At 32.0% G+C, this 10,957-nt stretch overlaps 1 long non-coding RNA gene across 1 annotated transcript; it reads right to left on the bottom strand.

The window, feature by feature from the left end:
• Nucleotides 1-5,216: 5,216 nt before the first annotated feature.
• Nucleotides 5,217-10,329, bottom strand: LOC107866382. The gene is made up of 2 exons (XR_001672903.2): nt 6,346-10,329; nt 5,217-6,062 (listed from the first exon to the last, which is right to left on the bottom strand). It is a non-coding gene; the product is annotated as an uncharacterized LOC107866382 (long non-coding RNA).
• Nucleotides 10,330-10,957: the final 628 nt, after the last annotated feature.

Here is a 10,957-nt window from a genome sequence, read left to right as displayed (position 1 = left end):
TTGAAAGCTATAGCATAAAACACCAAGAAACACTAGTCCACTAGAACCTCATAACAATAATAATCAATCATAATCATATGGTATATCTTATTAAAATCCGCTAGCACTTCCTCCCTCTACACATCATTACTACTATTTACCCATCCATACACCTAAATTACTTGCATAGCTCTATAATTTTCAACTAGACTTCCTTTTTTTGCAACCTCACAGGAATCCTAAATTAAAAATACTCAACCACCAAATACTTTTGTTAATAACCTATACTTTTCTAACAAAATAAACATCATCAATAACTCCTTTAATACTTCAAGCAAACAACAATTCACCTTAATTAATAACTCTTTCTCTATCTTCTACCAAGGAATCTGTACCATAATCATTACCCCTAAACTAACACACAAGGACAGATAACCTCATTACTAACTCGATTGTATGCAACAGTTCATCTATATACATTCGATCAATCGCTATTACCACATTTCTTGTCACTACACTTCTAAACCCATACTCCTAGCTATAAGAAGGTTCTACTACTTATGAATCATAACACTCAAGGTACTTATATCCCTCAAATGGAAACTTTATTAAACAATTTGGGTTCATTCTATCTTATCTCATGAGAATTATTTGGGTTAAAGGGGTTAATGATGAATCTGAATACATAACATAGTCGATCTTAATTTCAAAACTCATATGGATGAGGACATAGGCTTTCAACTTAAGGGACTTATAATACACTAGTAAGCTCCTCTCAAGCCCCTTATGTGACTTCTGAAGTTACTGATAGTAAATTTGAGAGCATCATCTTAGGAGAAATTAGAATCCGGTACTCAAGTTATCTCAGAAAGTCATCGATGGATAATCATGGAGTAACACACAAATCGATAAAATTTTCTAAAAGAACAACTTTACTACACGATCTAGAGTATGAAATAAAGGAGACATTTTTTAAATGCCTTGTAGCCTCTCAAAGAAAAGTAAGACATCTCCGTAGCATTCTACAAGACTCTACTAGATACAACTTTATAGACACCCTAGGACACATGAACTCTGTGCTCTGATACCAAGATTGTAATGCTCCGAGACTGCCCCCTGACGTCACACGGTGCTTAGAACCACAAGTGATCCTAATCTAACCCATGATAATTACATAACTCGTGAGCAACTGAATATGTTACATAAATCTGAAAGAAATAAGCGAAACAGATTTCTTCACTAAATGTGTACAATATAAAACTAAAATCAAATACATTAACTCTACTGACTGTCTATGAAGCCTCTACTAATACTGACTATAGGTAGCCCAGACATGACCCCCAGCTATCCCTAATCAATACGACTGAACAAAAAAATTCTACTAGAACTAGAGTTGACTCTAGTCCTCCAATCAAAAGAACTCTTCACCTGCTAACTGGAAGCTGGAAATTGTCTAATTATGATGTGCTACAACAGGTACCTACATTATGACACAATCTAACATATAGACATATATGTGGGTTAGTACTGAATATGTGGGGGTGAATGCATAAGTAAAACAATAACTGAGTATTCATATAAACTTTCAAATGATTCATGCTAAGTGTAAATGACTCACCTTTAGCTTGAATAAAACAAAGACTGTAAAAGCATAAACATGAGTAATGAAGCATAAGGATAAACTTTGTGAGCCATAAAACTTTGTTTCTAAAGGCTTTACTTTTTATTCTTTCTTTTGGGAGGTTCTTCTAACCGACATAAACCATGTGAGCTATCATGGAGTCCAACATTGTGGAGAGTTGTCCTACTCTTGCCATTGGAATAGAACCTTAACTTAGTGGTCACTGAACTTAACCCTTATTGGGACTTAAACCTATGGTGGCTCGTACTATCTAGGAATTAAGGATACACTCATCCACATTCCCTTCTCGGTGCTAAATACTACTCCCATATTACTTATATGCTCATACTTTAGGAAATCTACCTTAAATTAGTACAAGGGCTAGTATACTAGAAACCAATTATGTTTTTCTTTGCTTTAGATCATAAGCACAGTAAATAATTGTGAATTTCAAGCTTTATCATTGAATCAACGGATTTCAAGCTTTATCCCCTTCCAGCATTTTTTTTATATACACTATATATCAATGTATAAACACCTGTATATTCACTCCCAACTCTATTTCATCATGTGTTGACGTATATTAGCTGCCTTCAACTTGAATAAATTTTATATATATGTTGTATACAGGTGTATAGCAGCCTTGTTTCTTGTCTTTTGGTTCATTTTGAAACTTTGAAATGGAGTTTGACTCGACGGATATGCAAGGGGAAAGTCTGTTTGGACTCATTGGGGTGCCACATGAGAAAACAAAGGTGAAATATTAGTATTTAGGTCATGAGAAGAAATTATCAAATAAAGCAAAACATAGAAAAAGAAACTAGTCACGAAGTTATAGCACATTTTAATGGTGGATCAATTTAAGTAAGATGTAACAGCAAGAGCGATTAAGAGAGCAAATAAATTTACACGATACTTGACCAACTTCGAGCACATTTTCGTAATCGAATCATTCATAGCTTTCAAGATTTTAAGAGAGAAAAGTTACATATATCCCAAAATGTTTAGTATTAATTACTAAAAATCCCAACATGTTTCAAAATCTCTTAAAATCCCAACATTTGACCTCTAATAATACAAGTTAATCACATTAGATACATATTGTTGATACATGTATTAATTAACTAAGTCAAACAATTTTCCATAAAATCAGCATTAAAGCTAACTAATTAAGGTAAAAAGTAAAATCAAATCCCACAATTAGTGGGAATTCATTTATTACTCCACTTTGTTAAAGCATGGAGTCTCTTTCAAAAATATTTTTGAAATTTAAGAATTCTTCATTCTTCTTGGTCAGACAAAAATATGTTTTTTTTATTTGTTAATTTCGTTTGTTTGATATGAATATTTCGATGTTTTCATGTTATTCCGGTGTTTGGATTAACGAAATCGAGGAGTCACTTTTAAAAAATTATTTGAAATTTAATAATTCTTAATTCTTCTTGGTCAGACAAAAAATACTTTTTTTTTATTTGTTAATTTCGTTTGTTTGATATGAATATTTCGGTGTTTTGACGTCATTCCGGTGTTTGAGTTGACAAAATCGAGTATGTTGGTTATAAGAGTGATGAAATTGTGGTCAGTGAACATGTTAGTTAGGAAAAACCAATTTCCACAATTGAGTTAGAGTTTGAAATCGATGAAGTAAGCAAAAAAATAGAAGCTCGTTACATTGTTGAAGGTAATGCTTGTCCGTTGTTCATTCGGAACGAAATGAGTATGAAGCTGTATGTCGAAATTAAAAAAATTGAGCGTGAATTTGGGACGTATCCTCTTGTCATCACTACAATAGATAATTAAAAAAATCTCGTTACATTTTTATTTAATGTTATGTTGATGATTATTTTTCAGATTGGTTTTTGTGTTTTAATGTTATTAACACTGAGACACATTTTGTTACGAAAATGATACATTTTGCTAATCTTGTATCTCAGTTTATCAAATGTTTGTTAATTATGTTTGTTGTTGTGCGTTAGTTTCACATATATATCAGAAATGTCCTAGATACATATAAATGTTGTAGATACATGTTGTAAATTTACTAGATACATGTTAAGCAAGTTGCATTCCATGATACATTTTGTTATGAAAATGATAAATTCTGCTCATCTCGTATCTCAGTTTAGGAAGTTATGTTTAATTTTGTTTCATGTTGTGTTTTATTTTCGCATATGTATCAGAAAATGTACTAGATACATATAAATGTCCTAGATACATGTTAAATTTATATATACATGTTATACAAGTATTCAATGTTGTTAATGAATATAGAAATTAGTTTTTTCCATATTTACTAAGAAAAATAATTTGAACTTGTGTTTTGATTGATTCAGCTATGTCCTGCAATGCCATTCGGAGGATTGTGTTTTAATCTTTAAAGCATCATGTCGTCGGGGTACAAAAATTTAAAGCATCATGTGTTTGGAGATTGAAATTGTCGTGAAATATCATTTAGAAATTAAGAAATATTGATCTAATAATGTTATTGTAGTTGTTATGTCGTAGTAAAAGATTGTAATGATTTATACTTTTATATGATGTATCTATCCTAAATTTGTAGATACAAGTTTGGACAATTTGTAATAATTGTAAAATATAATTGTATATTGTGGACTATAAGTTTTGATATAATGTGTCAGTCAGGTTGAAGGCAAACATGCATCCTGAGTAAATAGTTAATGATACATAATAATGTAATGTTTTGTTATTTACAATTATTATTTAGTAAAATGTGTATTTTTTTAAGTAGATACATTTAATTTAATAAGATCTTTCTCAGTAATTTTTGTAGGTATAAGTTTAAATATTCACTTCTATAATATAAAATATGTCATTACTTTTTTGTAATAGTACCATTAAGTTGTGCTAAATGTGTTATGCATTTTAGAGAGAACAGGTATTAGTTGTTAAAAAAAACTATTGTAGATTCTTATTAATGTAATATTGTGAAGTTTAATGTCATTATATTCTAATTTATGTTTCAGTATATTGGTTACATATGATTATAAAATATTATAAAATATGTATCTAATACTACGTCTTTATAAAGTGGAAGAACAACGTATTTCGATACATAAATATATCTGAAATGTTGTAGCATTACACATATTTAGTAGATGATAACTATTTTACCATGTGATAAATACTTTTGAGTTAGTAGTATTTCAGTTGAATCTTATGACAACAATAAATATGCCTCAAACTACATAAACCTTCACTATCTATATCACTCCATTCAAGTTCACCTCAGCTCAATAAAAGCACTAAATATATATTTTACTAGCATATAAATGCAGGAATTTTAGTGGTGTTTTTTGAACTCCGGATCATTGTAATCAATCTCCATAGGCCCAAGGATCTCAAACAACAATATACACTAGGATTGAAATCGATAGTGAATTTACAAAGGCTTCAAATAGTTCTGGATACATTAAATCACTCGACTGCTCTGGCGCCAGAGATGAGAATGATTAAAGGGGTAGACTCCTAAACATATAGACATAACAAAAACTTAAAAACACTTTTAAGTGAAGGGGCAAGTCATACGAATAGTCAATACATAATAAAAGGTCAGGATTGGTGAAAAGAGTTGAAAGGATAACAAGAAGAATGCTCATAAGGAAAACACCATCACATTTTGCCATTCATTGTGGAATTGGTGAACAATCAATTAATCACTTTTCTACAATTGATCACCATCTTTCAATAACTAATTACAACATTTGCTAATACAAAAAACACAAGGACTGAGAATACTCATAGTCCATTTTATCGCAAGCTATCTAATGTACTTCCACAACCTAGCATTGTTGCTACAACAAGCTATTCACAATTAAGCTCTAAACTATCTAGCTGAGGGATCACATCCATAACTGAGCATGCGTACACTATTTCCACAATCTCCACCAACTTTGCTAGATTATCAACCATAGTTGGGGAAATTAGTCTCACCTATACAGTTTAACACCCCAAAGAAAAAAATGAGAATGATTTTAAGCTAAAATCACTTGCTCTTCTTACCCCCACCATTTTCTATGATTCTTTCCTGCTTTAGAAAGCATATGTTCTTTGGCCTTCATCTCGTTCAACTGGGCCTTGTACTCTTTTTCCATTCCTTAAACCTGTGTTTCAGTCTCCGATACTCATCTGCAGGATTAGTAGAATGTAACTGCCCTGGCTACAAGCTAACAATTGCCATGGCTTCATTGTCAAAATTCTGCTTTCGTTGCTCAAATTCCATTGTAAGGTGGCTGAGTGAGGACGCACCTCCATTAACCTCCTTACTAGCTCCAACACCAATGTTGTGGTTGGAAAATCTAACTGGAGTATGGCCCACAAATATATCCATAGATGTCGCATCATCAGAATCATAATAGTGAGAAGATAGGAAATCTTCAAGCTTTCCAGATTGACCAGTAGTATCACCAGCACCAAGACTATTCTTGGCTGCAACTAGACTAGCCTGCTTTAGCAAAACAATTGATATATTCCCCGCATTAGGAATTTCCATCATTCAATTATGAATATAGAAATAGATTTCACTAGTATAAACTCAACTTTCAGTAGAAAAAATAAAATACCACCAGCCACATAAAAAGCATCCATCATTCCATAGAAATGTTGTTTAATAACCAAAGAAGATTTGTTGATGTGGATGATGAAAGGGACATAGTGTTCAGTAGAAATACAGTTTCATAATAGAAGAAGATTTGCTGATGTGAATAATGAAAGGGCAAAGTGATCACCTTGACAACCCTGTTGCTATTGTTACTGGCAAAGGACCACTTGAGAACCTCTTGGATCACCTTGACAACCCTGTTGCTAACAATGCATGGATTTATACAACTAAGTTTATTCCTGGATCTTAATTTTTAACATAATGTATGAGTACCTAACATTAACAACCTCGTCAAAAAATCATAAAAGTTTCTATCAACTTTAGAGTATTTGTAATATCCAACCAACAAACAAATAAAAAACTACTTAATATACAAAACGCGATCTGTTTCTTTTGGTGCGAACTTGCTCCGTTACCTTGGTGGATTATCATTCTCACTAAAATATCCGTTCTCTATTTTTTCAGACCCATAATTGCACAAAAGAGTGACATATCTCAAACGATGGTATTGAGCATCAATACCTGAACATGAAAAATATCTTTTCATAAGCCTACTCGTAGAAGAATCTTCATATTTGAAATCATCAACATTACCAAAATATTTTAAGCCAATTATCAAAGCAAATTCATTGATGGAAAATCTAAGAATCTAGACTTTGACAAAGACATGTATCTCTTCTTGATTTGGTTGCTCGATCTCGAGCATAAGAAGACATTTTATTATTTGTCCAATATAATTAGAAAGAGGTATGTTTAGATAACATCCAAAAATAGTCTTCTTAACTAAGTGTACAACTTCTTTAATTTCATCCTTAAATCTTAAATTGCATGAACTTACAAATCTAAGAGGATGAGTTAGAATTTCTTTTATGACATAACTCAATTTCTAAAACCAAAAAGAAACAATAATGAAAAAATTAATCGATACGCAACAACTCTACATTAAGACAGTACAATAAAAGTAAATACTCTAATAACAGCATACTTTAGATACAAGTTAATACAACATGTATGTATGTAGGTATTAACTTGTATGTTTTGTTATATGACTTTCAATAACAATTAAACAACACTAGATACATTTCAATAAATTAACAGTAAGTACAGATACAAGTTAATACAACATGTATCTATTAAGTAATAACTTGTATCTCTTACAATATAACTTTCAGTAAATTTAAACATAAATAGATACTTATCAAAGCATTAAGAACAACTCAAAGATACAAGTCAACATAACATGTATCTATTAAAAAACTTGTATCTTTTGTTAACAGTTGTACCAGATACAAGGTAACATTACACGTATCTATGAAGTCATAACTTGTATCTCTTATAATATAATTTTCAGTCAAGTTTATACACCAATAGATACATATCAAAGCATTAACAATAACACACAGACACAAGATAACATAACATGTATCTAATGACAAGAAACTTGTATCTTTTGTTATATTAGTTACAATATCAAAATAAATCACAAGATACATATAAATTATTAGCAACAAACAATCAGATAAAAATTGATTTTTTCAGACGTATCATCCATCACAAAATATGTATCTCGGTCTATCATTGAACAAATTTGTACATGCAATTACCTTAGGAAGCGCATCTCGGCAAATTTCTTCGATAGTTCTTCTTTTCTTGACGGGAGCTTTACTTGCAGGACTATTGGGTCCTCTTTTCTTAGAACCACTTTCTTTTTTCTTGTCCTTCTTAGCAAGCTTTTGACGTAATTTCTTCATCATTTGAGGATCGTTTCTATGTTTTAACATATTTTTATGAAAACCATCAATTTCAGAGTCAAAACCTTCCGAAACGAAGTTTACAACTTCTTGAGATTCTTTGATATTTTGTAATTGAGAAACTCCAAGACTAATAGAAGATCCAAACTCTCTATTCATGCTGATAATTCAAACAATGAAGCATAAAAAAGTGAAATTAAAGAAATCTAACTACGAAAAGACAGAACTGTCAGATAGCTTTAGTTGCGGCAAATTATTTTTTGAAAAATAAAAATGTAAAAAATGAATTAAATAAATTGAAGATGATTTATGGGGGGGCGGGGTTACCTTGATTGAATTTTTTGAAACAGATGGAGAACATGATAGAAAATGGTCAGATTGTGCACCGAATTTGCGTCGTTCAAAGAGGAGATGTGGAGTATTTTTTTGGTAAAAAGGGGTTTTTTAATTGTAAGTTAACTTGTATCTGAAAGGTAGTAAAAATATGAAATGTTGAGATTTAAGTAATTTTTAAGAAGTGGGGGAATTTTAAGAAGTTTAGATAGTTATGTTGTGATTTTAGGTAATTTTTCCTTTTAAGAGACTGCCATATTGATCCTTAACCAAGGTCCAAACATGACCTTGGTTTCACATATCCAAGGTCACAAGGAAGGAAAAGAGAAAGAGACGTGCAGTAGTTGAAAAAAAAAAAAAGACGCGGAATAACAAAGTTCTACTCTCCACATATGGATCACTTTGCCTAAAGGCATAAAAAAACAAAATTCTTAGGCCAAGTGACCTGTAGCCACAATGAAACTAATCTTGACCTTAAGCTCCTTTTTTACAAATTATGCTGTAAATTCAAAATTTGGGGAATTTAGCTCAATGCTTATCCAAATCATAGCACCAATTATTCAAACTACTATTTTAACCATAATACTAAACTAACCATAACACTAAACTCTTAGACGTGTAAAACTACAACAATAATTCAAACACTAAACCAAACAATAACGGTTGAAAATCACCCAACTACATGTTTCAGGAGGCCGAGAGAAAAACAGTCGAGGCTCTTACACACAAGTTTAACAAAATCATCCATGTACTGTATATTCAATAAATTGAAATCATAGATATTTTATAGGTGTTGGTTTCTACCACAAATTGAATAGTAAGAAATAATGAAATCCTTTATGTATTCAAGTCATACCGGAAGCAGAATAAAATGTTTAAAGATTCCCAAACTTAACGCCACAAGAAAACACAATCAGGGTTCGTGAAGTCAGATTCAAATTTTCAACTGTGACGCCACACCAAATCAACCAGACAACCAAATAACTTCCAACATCAACGAATCAACAAGCCTCACGATAGCGGTATTCAAATTTTGTTATAACAAATAAACACAAATAAATAATGTAAAAGGTGAAGCCTTCACCTATTTTCGGGCAGCAACTAGGACAACGAGCCTTAGACAAGCGGACTTTCACCATCGGAATGCCGATTAGCCTTGCCAGAGTTCAACAGTTTTGCCGGAACTCTATTTTTGCAGTGTGTTTGTGAGAATTTAGGTTATGTGAAATTAAAGGCAAGTGCTTTCAGAACCCCCAATTTTCCCCCAAAATCCCTTATTTCTCTTTTACCCCCCATCACCTATTTATAGAAAAAAATATGGGGGGGGAGGGAGAGTCCACTAGGGTTTTGGATTTGAATTCAATGGATTTTAAATCCAAATTTGAGCTGATTTTGAGAAATTTGAGTTCCACAATAGGACAAAAATCATTAATGGTCTTTGTCCTCAAGATCAGTGGACAAGGTGAGGAAAAGAGCCGTTGGTAGTGTTGGTCATGGGATATATTAATTTTTTACCTGAATTAGTGAACCACAAACTGGAAAAAATGAAAGCTTCTAAATTTGGCCATAAATGGCTGAATCACGGGGGTGAAACCGTAATAGTGGGGGCGGCTAGGGTTCGTTTCTAGTGTACGTCGTTTGACGCTAAAGTTGTTGGAGTTGGAATGGGTTTTTGTCAGGTCGGGTCTTTGCCGGGTCGGTTGGTCATGGTTTGCTTGTTGTTGTCGAATGTTGTTGATGATAACGCTATTTTGCTGTTGCTGTTACACTCTGTTTGTTGTTGCTAGTTAAGGGGAAAAGGAGAAAGAAAATTGGGCCAGTTTAAGGGAATTGGGCTGGCTGGGGTATAGGGTTATTGGTTTTCTAAAATGGGCTGTTGTTAGGTGTTGTTGTTATTAAGTGGGCTCCCAGCAGCCCAAAATTAAAAAGGAGTTACAATTTGGTTGAGAATTTTCAAGATTACTTAAGAAATGATTTCAACTAGGATTTAGCTTATTTATTTAAATTTTGACCAAATTAAAAATTAATTGGTCAATTGCATTGTAATTGTGGCCAATTCAATTTTAATTATGGCCACAATTAATAAAAAACAAATTAAAATTCGATACGAATCAATACATCTTTAATCTTGAGGTACTTGATTTGATAAAATCAACAAATATTTTACAAAATAAATTATTTTGAGACTGAACTATAGTTGAATCAAAATTTTAACCATTTGAATTAATTTTCAAGATAACCCTTGATTAAAATTTATTTTTTTGTAAAATAATTATTTATGTAACGAAATTATACGATTTCGTATATATGAATACGAAAGTATATAATTGTTGCTTTGAGATGACTAAATTACCTAAATACGTACTTTAGAAGCCTTTTATTCAAATAAAATAAATATTGTAATTTTATGTAAAATCAAAGAATCTCGAGAATAAATCCAGTCGGAGAGGGAAAAAATTAGGTGTGAACAACTGTCCCCTCCCTTTTGGTAGGGTGGATGCAAGTAACCCTAGGCAAAGAGAGTTTGTCGTTCCTAATTTTAGGTCCGACCACAAATCCATTTCTAAATGAGGTTGATTTTCGCATGAATTTTTAGAGAGTTATAGCCAAACCCCAGTATTAGGTTTCCGACATATCTCAGGTTATATGAGAATT

Source organism: Capsicum annuum, chromosome 9 (assembly GCF_002878395.1).
Source record: "Capsicum annuum cultivar UCD-10X-F1 chromosome 9, UCD10Xv1.1, whole genome shotgun sequence".
In the NCBI taxonomy this organism is placed as follows: domain Eukaryota; kingdom Viridiplantae; phylum Streptophyta; class Magnoliopsida; order Solanales; family Solanaceae; genus Capsicum; species Capsicum annuum.
This window is presented reverse-complemented; position numbering and strand designations above follow the sequence as displayed.